At 37.4% G+C, this 12,942-nt stretch overlaps 1 pseudogene; it reads right to left on the reverse strand.

Moving 5' to 3' along the window:
- Positions 1-8: 8 nt before the first annotated feature.
- LOC143402164 (transcription initiation factor TFIID subunit 2-like) lies at positions 9-10,977 on the reverse strand (annotated as a pseudogene).
- Between the last annotated feature and the right edge of the window lie 1,965 nt (positions 10,978-12,942).

Genomic DNA, 12,942 nt, shown 5'->3' on the forward strand with positions numbered 1-12,942 from the left:
TGTGGTGCTTATGCTTGTCTTTTGTGCTTCTTCTTTTTCTTATGCTCATGGTGATGTTCTTCACTGTGTTTGGAGGATGTAGATTCCTTAGTAAATGCTGAAAGTGGAGCTCTTGCCACTGGATACATACTTATCCCCAAAGGTGATTGATTGTTCATTACCTGGTCCCTTATGTGTAAGTTCCATACTCCACTGGGGTTTTATGGTGACTGTGCTATCACAACCTGATGAATGCTGGGGCATTAGAGTAGATAGAGAGCTAGCTGGTCAATATTTGGAGAGTCCTGGAGTTAATGGTCTTTCAAGCATATTCAGATAATGGAAAATGAAGGCCTCACTATCATGAACAGTACCATGTCAATCTCCTCCTCATCTTGAGAATTTGAAAATCTGATTTTGAGTTTGACCTTACTGTTATCCTCATTCATCTCCAGTATTTTACCAGGTTCTAGTGGGAACCTCAGTGGTGTATCAGCCTTTTTCTTCACTCCCTGCTGATGAGCTGAAACATTATAAGATGCTCCCTTGGCAAAAAAATCTTCTGGGTTTTGAAATACAACTAGCTGTGCATGACTGCTTGGATTAACTCACAGCTTTTTGTCACCTGCTATTGCCTCTGGATTCAAGACAGTTTTTTTTTCCTTAAGATTAAGAACCAACCCAAGGGCTGGGGATATAGCTCAGTTGATAGAGTGCTTGCCTCCCATGTATAAGGCCCTGGTTCAATCCCCAGCACCACCAAAAAAAGAAAATCTTACCATTTGGGGCTGGGGTTGTGGCTCAAATGTAGAGCACTCACCTAGCATGCATGAGGCACTGGGTTTGATCCTCAGCACCACATATGAAATAAAATAAAGATTTGTGTCCACCTATAACTAAAAAATAAATAAATAAATAAATATAAAGAACCAACCCAAATTCTGGTATGGTAAACAGGAAGGTCTACTGAGGCCCAAAATGTGCAAAACAAGTTCACAGCGCCACACTACAACCTTCAGTCATATGAAGTTCCAGAATTCATAAATTTCCAAAGTTGATGTACCAAGGTTTCATTGCATAAGGCAAACTCCATTTTTTTTTTGTAAATGGTGGATTCTTAGTCAACATATTATTATGGGCTGATTTGAAAGTTAAATCAGGTTGATCCCACTCTGTTCAGTGCCATAGTCTGGCTGGGCACAAATCATGAGCAGGAACAAACTTTATTTCTGAACTCCACCAGCACACTCCACACATGCTCCCGGGAAAAATGCCAAATGCCACGCCACATGGCTCCTCCCGGGACACACTACTCCAACCAGAACTCCCTCCTCCGGAACTCCCTCCCCCGGAAATCCCTCCTACAGCACTTCCCCAACCAATGGGAACTCTCCGGGAGTCCTGGGAGAGCTCCAAAGTAGCAGGCCTAGGTGGACAGCAGGGGTCTAATATCCAATTAAATTCAGATCTTAACATAATCATTATCATCTCAATGGCTTGCTGGCATCACCTTTTAACCAAAAATGCCATGCATCATTCCTACTTGGCTATGGCTCTTAGCAGTTCAGACCTCTCAACCTGTGCAGAACTCATTCTGCATGAGCCCACTCACATAGAAGCTCACATCTCCACCCTTACCCACTAGCACTCTGACCATAATATCTTTAAACTGTGGAACTGGTGCTAGCTTACTTCCTGAGTTAGGTACAGGAAGTGCCAATTCTGAGAACAAGGTGGCACTGTAAGAAATGTGTCTTATGATTGTATTTGCCTCTCTCAGCCCCCTACTTTTTGGTTTTTCTGTTTTTAAGTGACCCTTATCTGCATTCAGCAACTTGGGCTGCAAAATTGTCTGCTTTCTGCTCACTTGGCCCTTGCCATTATAAATCCTTTGTCTTTGCTTCAAAAAGACCCAGAATTTTAGTTGAGATTTTGGAATAGTGCCTTAACAATGTTTAGAATTTTATGCCTCACACAGGGTTCAGGGTCATTCTGAATCATACTAAAGAGCCACTATAGTTCTTCATAACTGCTCTCCACTTTAGTAAAATTAACAGCATCTTCCTAAGCTGCTATCCTGATGTCCACAAAGTGATTGTGTTCGGTATAAGATTTCAAAAGAGCTGGATCACTTGGTGCATGTCCATTCTTTTGAAGTACCTGTGTGACTCTCAAAAAACTGGCAGTGATGGTGTGTCTATAACTTGGAAGAAGATTTTTTGTATACAAAAACCTGATGATTTCTTCAAGAATCAGTCGCATATCAGGATTTAAGTTATCCAGCATTCTAACTTTATTATTCACTTTGACTGTAGATGTAACAGAGTTGACCAGGGCATCAATTATTTCTGCACAATAGTAGATAAATTAAAAATTATTTTCCTGTTGTCATTCTACTTGATTAAATCTAAAATAAATGTTAAGACTTCTCTGGGACAGAGGTTATGAACATCTCTTAATAAAGCCATTGCAACTGGCACAATCTTTTGTAGAAAATAAAATTAAAATATCATGAAGTTGGTTGTTTTTACAATATCTGGACAATTTTTACAACAAAACATTCTAGTAAAGAGTGATTTTATGGTCCTTGGTTCAGTCCATGTGCTCTCTGTTCAATTTTCAGTCTTTGCAAGGCAGGAGCAAGCTGACATTCTTACTCAGTAGAAACACTGTCCTTATTCTAATGTGTCAGTGAAAATAAGATGCTGGAATAGGAAAAGTGAGATGCTGGAGTAGGGAATTTTTCCAAAGTTAAGATGAATTCCTACTGTGCAACAACATCCCCCTCATAGTGGAGTTGATATTTCTACACATCATCATCTTGCTCAAATTCTTCCTTTTTCAATATGACATATCTGGGTCTATCCTTATCCACAACAAAGGGGAATCAGCATTCATTGCAGAAAGGTCTATGTCAACTTCTTCTCCATTCTTCACTGGGATTTTTTTTCTTATTATTCCATCAGCTTTTGGAATGGCAGAGTATATCATGTTTAAGGTAGTTTTCTTCAATTTGCCATGTATGATTGAAACATCTATCTAATTCTTGAACTATCACTTTAAGTGGTACCATATTTTTCTGAGTTCTAGATGTATAATCTTATTTTATTTCCAACTCTAAGACATTTCACATTTTATTAAATATAAAAGTTCCATAAAATTTTTCCATTCTACTTCGGTCTACCCACTGTTTTATTAAAGGCTAGATATCTTTGGCAGAGACATTTGTAATGATTTTCAAAAACTCTGATGTGGAAATGAACATTTGACTCCATATGTGTGACTGGAAATTCTGAGGTGAAGTTACTTTCTTTCATTCTTTCTTCTATGCTTAGCAATTTATTAAAAACTTGTAGCATAAATTCCATGCTGGTTCTATTTTCAATCAATCTCATCCCAAGATGGGCTTTACACTGAAACATACTATTATTAGTAGTATTCCCTGGAAAGTGTATGTGGGAATTTTATTAAAAAGTGTAGGCAGAATGCTGGATTATCCTTCACTTTTCCTCCACCAGTGGATGTAGTAAAACTCCCCCAGTTTTCAGTACCTATGCCACTATTTTATCTAGCTCCTCTTTAACCCAATGGTAGTATGCATTAATAACAAAAGTTTTCTTTTTCATCCAATGTTCATAAATATAGCCTGAAATTCCCTTCAGCTCCATTCCTCAGATTAAGACATTCTGGATATGAAACATTCAAAAAACTGCTGGGCCAAAGATTGGCTAAACACCTTCTAGTCAAAGGTGTGTCATCAGTGGGAGGAAAGATGGCGGCGAAGAGAGTGCATCACCCCCGTGTACCGCGTCACTGAGCAGGAAAATTACGAGGTAGAATGGCTAAAAAAAGCTAGCTTGTTAGGAATTTCCAGCAAAATCAGGGTGCTCCAAAACCTAGAGGAAGGATTTTCATTGCATGAGGATCAGCTACTGGGGCTCAAACCTGAGAGATTTTTCCTCAAGGAGGGTCACGCTGCTTATTCAGCAAATCGCCCCGCGGCTAGAGTCTGTGGCGCGCGCGCTGGGAAACGACGAGACAGCAATGCAAAGATATAGCGCTGTGGATTCTGCGGGCTCCCGCCAGCTGTGCAATTACTGTACTCAGAGCTGAATTCTGGGTTTGAGACGGGGAAGGAAGCGGTCCAATTCGGTTCTCCACACCAGTCAGACCACAGAGGAAGCCAGCGGCCACCATCTTGGAGAGCTGACATCACCATCCCTGTTTTCGACTGATCACAGCTCTTTCAGCTATAGAACAGCGGGGAAAACTTAAGGGCCCCTCCCAGCTCTCCCGTGAGCGCAATAGCCAGACCGAGGGAATCAGGAGTGGCGCGGGACTCGTGGCGCAGGACTCGTGGCGCGGGACTCGCGGCGCGGGACTCCCGGCTACCGCTCCCACCAGTGCTGACAACTGAGGTCTCTTGCACCAGATACCAGGGGTGTGGCTACTGGAAGGTAAGCAAATTCGCTGGGGGTTCTCAGCCCCAAGCACTACAAACTTAGGATCTGAGGGAGGTAAACAGGGAGAGTGTGCCCAGGCGCTAATAAAAACAGGGCTCCCAGGAGCAGCAGACCTGGTGTATAGCCAGTATTGTGGTGAGCCTCACAGGTGAGCGGGGCCTGGCTCGAGGAAACACAAGAGAAGGCCGTAGACACTCAGGATTGAAGACCCGCCCAGTCTGAGAGGAAGAGCTGCTGCACAGTGACTTGTTCCCACCTATTGAGAGGAGAAGCTTGACCCAGTGGACACAGCTCCACCTACTGGAAGAGAAGTTAATCGGACTCTATGACTGCATTTATTATTACTATTATTATTATTATTATTATTATTTTTAATTTGTTTTTTTTCTTCTTTCATTTTCATTTTCTTTTTTGTGGTTGTTGTTCTTTAACTTTTTTAAATGTTTTTAATTTTTTTAACTTTTTAAAAATTTTTATTATTATTATTATTTTTTAAATTTTAATTTTCATTTTTTTATTATCATTATTTTTTTAAAAATTTTTCTTTCTTCCCTTATTTTCTATTTTTTGTCTTTTCATCTCTTTTCAATTTTTTTATTCCACCTTTCTTGAATTCTACTTGCCTACCCTCATTCTCTTTGGTGAATTCTTCCCTTCCCTTCTAATATCTTTCCTCCCAAGCATCAGATAAATTTATAAGAGTCAACAGTAACTCAGCAATCAAACAGAACAAGAAGTAACATGAGCAGCATAAAAAAGCAAGGAAGAAAGGGAGTACAAACAATGAAGGACAGCCTAAATATTCAGGAGGACCTAGAGTCACCAGAAAAACGGTCATATAAAGAACTCAAGGAACACCTTAGACAGATGGAATGGAACCTTAAAGAGGATACAAGACAGCAAATCCAAACAGTGAAAGAACACATTGAAAATGAATTACATAAACAGATAAAAGAAGAAGTAAAGCATCTTTATCAGGAGATAGAGATTATAAAAAAATCAAACAATAATTCTAGAAATGAAGGAAATGATAAACCAAATTAAAAACTCAATTGAGAGTATCACTAACAGAGTGGAGCAAGTAGAAGCCAGAACGTCAGATAATGAAGACAAAATATATCATCTTGAAAAGAGTCTAGCCAACTCAGAAAGGCTGGTAAAAAAATCACGAGAAAAACATCCAAGAGATATGGGATAACATTAAAAAACCAAACCTACAAGTCATCGGGATAGAGGAAGGTACAGAGAATCGAACCAAGGGAATGAGTAACCTTCTGAATGAAATAATTACAGAAAACTTTCCAGAAATAAAAAAGGAAACAGATATACAAATTGTAGATGCATACAGAACACCGAGCACACAAAATCACAGTAGACCAACGCCAAGACACATTGTTATGATGATAGCCAATATACAGAACAAAGAGAAAATATTAAAAGCTACAAGAGAAAGGAGGCAGATTACATTCAGGGGTAAACCAATAAGGTTAACAACGGATTTTTCATCACAGACACTGAAAGTGAGAAGATCCTGGAATAACGTATTTCAAACACTGAAAGACAATGGATGACAACCAAGAATTCTGTATCCAGCAAAATTAAGCTTCAGGTACGACAACGAAATAAAAATCTTTCATGATAAACAAAAGCTAAAAGAATTTGCAGCCAGAAAACCAGCATTGCAAAGCATCATGAGCAAAACACTACACGAGTAAGAAATGAAAAACTACAACCAAAGCCATCAGTGGGAAGTGCCTCGGTAATGACAGAGGGCAGGGGGGAAAGCTAATCATGGAGAAACAAACTAAATTAAAAAAAAAAAGATAAATAATCAAACATGGCTGGCAGTACAAACCATATATCAATAGTAACGCTAAATGTTAATGGCTTACACTCTCCAATAAAGTGACATAGGCTGGTAACATGGATTAAAAAAACAAATCCAACAATATGTTGCCTCCAGGAGACACATCTGATTGGAAAAGACATACACAGGCTGAAGGTGAAAGGGTGGGAAAAAAAGACCATGCACACGGTCCTCGGAAGCAAGCAGGGGTGGCCATCCTCATATCGAATAAAATCGACTTCAAGACTAAGTTAATCCAAAGGGATAAGGAAGGACATTATATACTGTTAAAAGGAACCATTCACCAACAAGACATAACAATTATCAATATTTATGCACCAAGTAATGGTGCTGTGATGTTCATAAAACAAATTCTCCTCAAGTTCAAGAATCAAATAGACCACAACACAATAATTATGGGTGACTTAAACACACCTCTCTCACCATTGGACAGATCCTCCAAACAAAGAAACTATAGAACTCAATATCACAATCAATAACCTAGACTTAACTGACATATATAGAATATATCAACCATCATCAAGTGGATATACCTTTTTCTCAGCAGCATATGGATCCTTCTTAAAAATAGACCATATATTATGCCATAGGGCAACCCTCAGTAAATATAAAGGGGTGGAGATAATACCATGTATTTTATCTGATCATAATGGAATGAAACTGGAAATCAATGATAAAAGAAGGAAGGAAAAATCCTACATCACATGGAAAATGAATGATCAATGGGTTACAGAAGACATAAAGGAGGAAATCAAAAAATTCTTAGAGATAAATGAAAATACAGACACAACATATAGGAATCTATGGGACACAATGAAAGCAGTTGTAAGAGGGAAATTCATCGCCTGGAGGTCATTCCTCAAAAAAAGGAAAAACCAACAAATAAATGAGCTCACACTTCATCTCAAAGCCCTAGAAAAGGAAGAGCAAAACAACAGCAAATGTAGCAGAAGGCAAGAAATAATTAAAATCAGAGCGGAAATTAACGAAATTGAAACAAAAGAAACTATTAAAAAAATTAACAAAACTAAAAGTTGGTTCTTCGAAAAAATAAATAAGATTGATAGACCCTTAGCCATGCTAACGAAGAGAAGAAGAGAGAGAACTCAAATTACTAACATACGGGATGAAAAAGGCAATATCTCAACAGATGCTACAGAAATACAGAAGACAATTAGAAATTATTTTGAAAACCTATATTCCAATAAAATAGAAGATAGTGAAGACATCGATAAATTTCTTAAGTCATATGATTTGCCCAGACTGAGTCAGGAGGATACACACAATTTAAACAGACCAATTTCAATGGATGAAATAGAAGAAGCAATCAAAAGACTACCAACCAAGAAAAGCCCAGGACCGGAAGGGTATACAGCGGAGTTTTACAAAACCTTTAAAGAAGAATTAATACCAATACTTTTCAAGTTATTTCAGGAAATAGAAAAAGAGGGAGCTCTTCCAAATTCATTCCATGAGGCCAACATCACCCTGATTCCAAAACCAGACAAAGACACCTCAAAGAAAGAAAACTACAGACCAATATCTCTGATGAACCTTGATGCAAAAATCCTCAATAAAATTCTGGTGAATCGGATACAAAGGCACATCAAAAAAATTATGCACCATGATCAAGTAGGATTCATCCCTGGAATGCAAGAATGGTTCAATATACGGAAATCAATAAATGTTATTCACCACATCAATAGACTTAAAGATAAGAACCATATGATCATCTCGATAGATGCAGAAAAAGCATTCAACAAAGTACAGCATTCCTTTATGTTCAAAACATTAGAAAAACTAGGGATAACAGGAACTTTCCTCGACATTGTAAAAGCTATCTATGCTAAGCCTCAGGCTAGCATCATTCTGAATGGAGAAAAATGGAAGTTATTCCCTCTAAAATCTGGAACAAGACAGGGATGCCCTCTATCACCACTTCTATTCAATATAGTTCTTGAAACACTGGCCAGAGCAATTAGACAGATGAAAGAAATTAAAGGCATAAAAATAGAAAAAGAAGAACTTAAATTATCACTGTTTGCGGATGACATGATTCTATACCTAGAAAACCCAAAAGGGTCTACAAAAAAAAAACTACTAGAACTAATAAATGAATTCAGCAAAGTGGCAGGATATAAAATCAACACGCATAAATCAAAGGCATTTCTGTATATCAGCGACAAAACTTCTGAAACGGAAATGAGAAAAAACACTCCATTCACAATATCCTCAAAAAAAAAAATAATAAAATACTTGGGAATCAACCTAACAAAAGAGGTGAAAGATTTATACAATAAAAACTACAGAACCCTAAAAAGAGAAGTAGAAGAAGATCTTAGAAGATGGAAAAATATACCCTGTTCATGGATAGGCAGAACTAACATCATCAAAATGGCGATATTATCAAAAGTTCTCTATAGGTTTAATGCAATGCCAATCAAAATCCCAAAGGCATTTCTTGTAGAAACAGATAAAGCAATCATGAAATTCATATGGAAGAATAAAAGACCCAGAATAGCAAAAGCAATTCTAAGCAGGAAGTGTGAATCAGGCAGTATAGCGATACCAGATTTCAAACTATATTACAGAGCAATAGTAACAAAAACAGCATGGTACTGGTACCAAAACAGGTGGGTGGACCAATGGTACAGAATAGAGGACACAGAGACTAATCCACAAAGCTACGACTATCTTATATTTGATAAAGGAGCTAAAAGCATGCAATGGAGGAATGATAGCATCTTCAACAAATGGTGTTGGGAAAACTGGAAATCCCTATGCAACAAAATGAAACTGAATCCCCTCCTCTCGCCATGCACAAAAGTTAACTCAAAGTGGATCAAGGAGTTAGATATCAAATCAAAGACTCTGTGTCTGATAGAAGAAAAAGTTGGCTCTGATCTACATATTGTGGGGTTGGGCTCCAAATTCCTTAATAGGACACCCATAGCACAAGAGTTAATAACAGGAATCAACAACTGTGCCTTACTTAAACTGAAAAGTTTTTTCTCAGCAAGAGAAACAATAAGAGAGGTAAATAGGGAGCCTACATCATGGGAACAAATATTTACTTCTCACACTTCAGATAGAGCCCTAATATCCAGAATATACAAAGAACTCAAAAAAATTAGACAATAAGATAACAAATAACCCAATCAACAAATGGGCCAAGGACCTGAACAGAAACTTCTCAGAGGAGGACATACAATCAATCAACAAGTACATGAAAAAATGCTCACCATCTCTAGCAGTCAAAGAAATGCAAATCAAAACCACCCTAAGATACCATCTCACTCCAGTAAGATTGGCAGCCATTATGAAGTCAAACAACAACAAGTGCTGGCGAGGATGTGGGGAAAAGGGTACTCTTGTACATTGCTAGAGGGACTGGAAACTGGTGTGGCCAATTTGGAAAGCAGTATGGAGATTCCTGGGAAAGCTGGGAATGGAACCACCATTTGACCCAGCCATTGCCCTTCTCGGACTATTCCCTGAAGACCTTAAAAGAGCGTACTACAGAGATACTCCCACATCGATGTTCATAGCAGCACAATTCACAATTGCTAGACTGTGGAACCAACCCAGATGCCCTTCAATAGATTAATGGATAAAAAAAATGTGGCATTTATACACCATGGAGTATTACGCAGCACTAAAAAATGACAAAATCATGGAATTTGCAGGGAAATGGATGGTACTAGAGCAGATTATGCTTAGTGAAGGTAGTCAATCCCTAAAAAAACAAATACCAAATGTCTTCTTTGATATAATGAGAGCAACTAAGAACAGAGCAGGGAGAAAGAGCAGGAAGAAAAGATTAACATTAAACAGAGACATGAGGTGGGAGGGAAAGGGAGGGAAAAGGGAAATTGCATGGAAATGGAGGGAGACCCTCAATGTTATACAAAATTACATATAACAGGTTGTGAGGGGAAGGGAAAATAAACAAAAAGGGAAATGAATTACAGTAGATGGGGTAGAGAGAGAAGATGGGAGGGGAGGGGAGTGGAGGGAGGATAGTAGAGGATAGGAAAGTTAGCAGAATACAACAGTTACTAATAGGGCATTATGTGAAAATGTGGATGTGTAACCAATGTGATTCTGCAATCTGTATTTGGGGTAAAAATGGGAGTTCATAATCCACTTGAATCTAATATATGAAATATGATATGTCAAGAGCTTTGTAATATTTTGAACAACCAATAAAAAAAGAATAAATTTAAATGAAATTAAAGAAAAACACAAAGGTGTGTCATCTATAATCATGGTACTGTATAGAAGATTTGTGCTAATAACACTCATGGAAGCATAAGTAGCCACTTCAACATAAGCCTCGTCAATGAATACTGTTTTAAAACAGGAGTATGAATATACACATGTAATAATTTTTTCATAAAATTCAAAGAGTTCATGAAGGATTGACATGGTATATTTAAGCAATGGAAGAAATTGGGGTAAACAAAAAGGAGTAACCTTATGTATATAGGGATCTATGAGTATTTCAAAAGGTCCAATGGGCAAGGAGATGTTTGATGCTGCCGTAGGGATTATATCATGGGTATATACTGTCTCTCCTAAATCTCCATTGGAAATGGCCACTATAGCAGCATCTACTGTAAATTCTAATTTTCATATATATAATTCAGAGTATGAATCAATGACATGGGATTACAGGTGTGCACCACTGCACCAGACTTACGTTAAAAAAAAAAAAAATATATATATATATATATATATATATATATATATATATATATACACACACACACACACACACACACACACACACACACATTCATAAGAAATGTTCCTTTTTATTTATGTTTTCATAAATAACACAAATAATGTTTTATGTTATTTATAAAATTATGTTTTCAGTGTCAGGATCTGGAAGCTAACACAAAAAATCAAACAAAATTGTCAAAGCAGTACTTAAAAATCTTATCTTGCCACAAAATATGGGACTGGGAAATATAAGAGAACAGGCATAAAACAATTAAGGATCAATACAAAGAAGTATAAAATCCAGTACTTACTTATGTATTGGATAATAAAATTGTTCTGTGTAATATTTTTCAAAAACCATTCTGGTTAACCCAGAGAAACTAGGTGGTAAGATATAGATGTGAGCAGATTCCAGCAGTCACCAAGATGATGGTTATAGCTTGGACTAGAAGTTTGTCAATAGGAACAGAGACAGATGGATCGGTCCAAGATGCATTTTGGAGATAAAATCATGGAAATCTGATGGTGATTTTGATAAATACTGTGGGGACAAGTAGGGTAAAATCTTGTCCTGGCTTGCTGAAAATTTTCCCATTTTGACATTGGTAGTTTCCAATGACTCAGGTAAACCTGAACAATTGGTGACAGGGAAGCATCAATGTAAGTCTTGCTTCCATCTTGAGTGGTGAGGCAAATGAAAGTAGTGGTTATTGAAAATGGGAAAATTTGGGGAAAAGTAGGTAATGTGGGAATGATAATTTAACTTTTGAATGTTAAGATTAGTCATAAACCTATGCAGGCCAAATGTCTAAAGTAGGATTTTTTTTCAGGGAAATATTTTTTAAAAATACTATAGAAAATATCAGTTTTATATCCATATGGAGAACTCATTCTTCATTAGAGATTTTAACTACAATTGGTAAATATTCTGGAATTTATTTTTCTTTGAGTAAATTTAATTCATAGGAAATCACTTACTGATTTGTTGGCTTATGTTCCATTTCCAATGACTACCTATTTTTTACATTGTCCATTTATTTAAATGTCAAAAATTTAAGTTGTACATATTTACCCAAAAGAATAGGGAAGTTTTTAAGAAAGCCTCCAATTATTTTTCTGGGGTGGGGGGAACAGGGATTAAACCCAGGTTTCAATAACCAGGAATATTAAATATTAACTAGGGTTATTAAGTACCAGGATTGCTTAACTACTGAGCCAAATCCCCAGCCCTTTTTTTATTTTGAAACAAGGTCTTGCTAAGATGCTGAGGCAGGCCTTGAACTCGTGATCTTCCTACCTCAGCCACTCAAGTTGCTGAGATGTGTGTGCCAGAACACTTGGCTAGAAAAACCTCCAATTTTACAAAAATGTTGACAGCCTATTTATTGAATCCACCGGTCACAACCTCCACATCCATTTAAATCAGGTGTCAGGAGTGAATCTTTCACAATATAGAATATTAGTCAATGCTCCAAAATTATCTTTGTTTGAAGGAATCAGATATCAGGTCCAGTGTACCCTCTTCTAGAGAATTATTTTTTCCTGGAGGTACAGAGAAGAAAGTCAAAGAGCATAACAAATGAATTGTAGGGAATTTCAACAGCAGTGGCATATTAATGCCACTTTGCTCCTGCTGAGATACACACTGAGTTTCTTATACTCCCCATCTATGGTGTTAGATCCCAGGAAAGCTGCCCAAATCCTTGCTTTTGCTGAATACCCTCTGATTCTTTCTCTTTTTTATACTTTTAGTTATGCATGACAGTAGAATTTATTTTGACAGAATATACATACCCAGAGTATAACTTATTCTGTTTAGGTTCCCATTCTTGTGGTCGTACATTTTGTGGAGCTACCCTGGTCATAAATACAAATACAAGGCTAGGAAAGTTATGACCAATTAAT

The sequence above is a fragment of the Callospermophilus lateralis genome, chromosome 6 (assembly GCF_048772815.1).
Source record: "Callospermophilus lateralis isolate mCalLat2 chromosome 6, mCalLat2.hap1, whole genome shotgun sequence".
NCBI lineage: Eukaryota > Metazoa > Chordata > Mammalia > Rodentia > Sciuridae > Callospermophilus > Callospermophilus lateralis.